The sequence below is a fragment of the Etheostoma spectabile genome, chromosome 6 (assembly GCF_008692095.1).
Source record: "Etheostoma spectabile isolate EspeVRDwgs_2016 chromosome 6, UIUC_Espe_1.0, whole genome shotgun sequence".
Lineage (NCBI taxonomy): Eukaryota > Metazoa > Chordata > Actinopteri > Perciformes > Percidae > Etheostoma > Etheostoma spectabile.
This window is the reverse complement of record NC_045738.1, coordinates 5294658-5298406: the sequence shown is the minus strand read 5'-3', so window position 1 is coordinate 5298406 and position 3749 is coordinate 5294658. Positions and strand designations below refer to the sequence as shown.

Here is a 3749-nt window from a genome sequence, read left to right as displayed (position 1 = left end):
ACACACACACACACACACACACACACACACACACGTATATGTATGCAAAATCAAGAAGTTGAAACTATAGAGGTAAAGTAAACACAATAGTGCTACATGAGCTAGGTTTTCATCAAACACATCTTATCTTTTTTTGTAACCCACATGTGTTTTGTCGACGTACACCGTGTTGATAAAGTTGATTCAATCCAAGATGGCGGCGCCTGTGGCGAAGTCGTGAGCCACTGAAACAGGTCATTTACAGTGTATTTAAAAGCTGGCTATAACATACATGACACGGAATATGGGAATTATGTCATTACGACCATAACGCTGAAATAAAGGACCTGGAAATAATACAGTAAGAACCTTTAAAGTGATGTTTTTTTTTTCTAAAATGTAGCCTCCCTCTGTTTCATCTTCATGTGAATAAAGACAGCAGACAGGCTGAGAACCGTTCACCAGGAAACAAGACATAACCTTTCAACAACATTCTTCAAACATTCAAGTCTTAAAAGAGAAGCTATTACCTTTTATTATAGCTCACAGAAGACCGGCTGCTCTGCTTTGTGGAGAGAGCTGCAGTATACATTTAAAATTAAATCAATGTCATGCTAGCATAAAGGATATTTAAAAACATCTTTCCCCTGTAAATCAAAAGAGCGTGTCGAGGACCTTTACGTTAAAACCAAGTTTTCAGAAGTTATATCAAATTTGCATTTAATTGATGGTCACGTGATAAGATGTGACGAGGAAGGGCTTTCCCCATGATTACCATGCTTTACACCTCATTTAAAATAAAACTGTTATCATGATAACAGGTCAGATTTATTCAAAACGACAGTTTTCGTCACAGCATTTACAGTATCATCGTGCTTGAGAGGTAAATGAATTAACAGTAAACAATTACATGAACTTAGTGTCCAGTTCTTATAGTGGGCTGTGGAAGAGGAGCTGCTAGGCTATTTTTAGAAAACCAAATATACCAATATTTTTGACTAAATATGTCAACATTGATATTCCCGTGATGACCATTGTTGCTTTTAAGTGGTATTTATTAGGGCTCCAACTAACAACTATTTTCACCATCTGTTGATTATTTTTCTTCATATGTTATATATGTCATCACCTTTTTCGTACTGATGCCAAAACCATACTTGTGAAAATGTAGAGGAAAATAAAAATGTTTTGCTCCGAATCCCTCTTTCTATTTATCAAAATGCAACTTGTCAAATGTTTTAGTGTTTAATGTTGTCTCAATACAAAGCAGTCAGACAATATTTTTGCCTGAATAGAATACAGTCAAAAATTATAATCTAAATTTAAAGTTAATTTAGCAACGCCAAGAATTTGACTAAATATTGATTCTGACTGTTAGTACATGACAGTTTTCAAAAAGGTGAAATAAAAGTATTAAAGTACAACACCAGGCTTTAGACATGGCCGCTAGTAATACAGACGTTCAGCAGTGCCTTCGTCTGCTGTAGTGAACCAGCTTGTTATTTGCGGAAGTTTTCAGTCGCTCTTTAAAGGAGACACCCGAATGGTTGAGCCTAGTCACCATAGAAACATTTTCTCCGTCTCTCGCCTCAGCCCACTCAATTGCACCTTCAGAGATGCACACAACCTTGAGTGCTCTGCTCTCCCAACTCCAGCCCGAGGGAGGCTGTTGGAAGCGTAGGCTGCTACGATGCTTAGGTTATACTCAAGAGAATTTATTGAAAAAAAATGGTATGGTGTTACATGACAGTGACAGTGAGCCACAATGGTGTGGTAAAAAATTACCACAGCAGGTGGGTGTCGGAGAGGAGAGTTATCCCCAAAAGATTAGTTCAACCCCAACACTATCCTTCAGGCTGGTCAGATTCTTACTAAATAATGTGGAAAGTTTCTTGCGTTTGAGTGACACTCCTTTCTTTCAAACTGTGCTGTTTTGTTGCTGGAATCCTCTTTCATGATGTGTCTTTTGATCTGCTCATGAAAATGATTTAATTTCAGCTGTTACTGATTTAACCACGCAGGCCACTCTCTTAATAATTAATTTAATTGACTTCCCAGCCTCAGCACTGAGCTAATTCTCTACAGCAATCTTGTATTTTCACAACATTATCACATAACCTTTTTTGATGATGATTCTCCCACAGCTTTAGATAAACAGTCCTAATTTTTAATTACCTCATTTCCATTTTTATCTCTGGTGTCAGGCATTATCACTTCTTGCACTCAGTAGCTATAAAGGTCTTGCTGTCTGAGATCCAGATGCGTCATTGCTGCGAAAATATTCTCTTGACGGGTCAGGTTAGCAGCGGTTATCCTCTGCTGCCAAGGAGGAAGAGACTGTACAGATATCTTACAGGTTACCTTGGATACTGTGTGTGTGTGTGTGTGTGTTGCATAAAAGACAAATGTAGGTCAAATTCTATTTTCTTACATGCATGTGACTGTCTGACCTACATTAAGCCAGAAATCTCCTGAATAATTCTGATTTTGACTTTCCTGTAATACGGCATTTAATCCTTTCTACCTACAAGTAATTACAAACATGTTCTGGAAGCAGAAACATCCATCCAGGTGGTGTCCTAAGGCTGGTAGAGCAGTTAGCATCATGCAATGCAAAAAAAAGTGTATCAAACTGTAGGGAAGATATGAAGCAGCTACGTTGTTGAATCAATGTAAATCAGTTGATTGAAAAATGTAATTCTCACATCTGAGCAGGCAGGTGGAGAACAGCCATCCAGAACAGAGCATAATCACATCACGCTGAATAAACCTCTTATTTCACAAAGTCAGACTGTTGTGTGAGTGACGTGGTGCAAAAAACACAGAATGTGAGAGAAAATCTAGCAAAGAGCTGCAGAGCTATCAGTCGCTCTGTTCCCAACAAGTTCTGTTCAGTCCCATAGACTAAACGGCTGAACCCGTATGTGCTGAATGTTAAAGTTAAAGGAGTGTCATCTTGTTTCATTTAGCCTTTTGAGCCTGTGTGTTGTTTTCTTTGGGTGGAAACTCTTGTAAAAGCATGAATGCAAAATGTATCTCTGAAGTGTAAATGCAAACTTGAATGTGATCATTGGGAATGACAGTGGTCCTGATGTCTGATGAGACACCGCTAGTAGCATACAGTAGCTTAGTGGTGGGTAAAGATTCTGTATTATTAGAATTCCGTTTGTTTTATGTCATTATGAAAAAAAAGGGTTGATTCCCAGAAATCAAATCAAATCAAGTTTAGGTTTGTGTGTAATGCATGACCATGGAGCGCTTTGATAATTAATTTAGTGCCGAGATTGTTTTCATTATCAGTTAGTCTGCTGAATACCTTTTACAATTAATCAATTGATCTTTTAATCTATAGGATGCCAGCAAAGAATGAGTCGTCCAAAGGGACTAAATTACTTGTTTTTGTCCCAAATAAATATAAAACTGCGAAAAGCAGCAAATCCTCACATTTGAGAAGCTAAAATCAGCTAATGTTTTGAAATGTTGAAACATAACTGATAAATCGATTATCTAAAAAGTTGGCCATTTATTTTAAAATGATCGGTTGATTGACTAAGTTTCTGTTAGAGCATTTCATATGTGATTTTATCTTAGGGTTCCAGACCAGCTAAAATAAATAAATAAGAGACCTAATTACCTTACAGGACCTTCATTATTAAGGAGTTTGACGGCCTGTAGAACAAAAAAGAACTTGGATCTGTTTTTTGTAAACAGAGGAACACAGTATCGTTGTCCTGAAGGCAGCAGTTCAAATGAGGAGGAAAGGGGGTGCT

At 37.5% G+C, this 3749-nt stretch overlaps 1 protein-coding gene across 1 annotated transcript in view; it reads left to right on the top strand.

Moving 5' to 3' along the window:
- Positions 1-183: 183 nt before the first annotated feature.
- Positions 184-3749, top strand: part of lars2 (leucyl-tRNA synthetase 2, mitochondrial) — a 30737-nt gene continuing 27171 nt past the window's right edge. Inside the window, exon 1 of the mRNA XM_032517406.1 lies at positions 184-340. The gene's annotated coding sequence lies outside the window, so the exon portion shown is untranslated. The remainder of the gene's footprint in view (positions 341-3749) is intronic.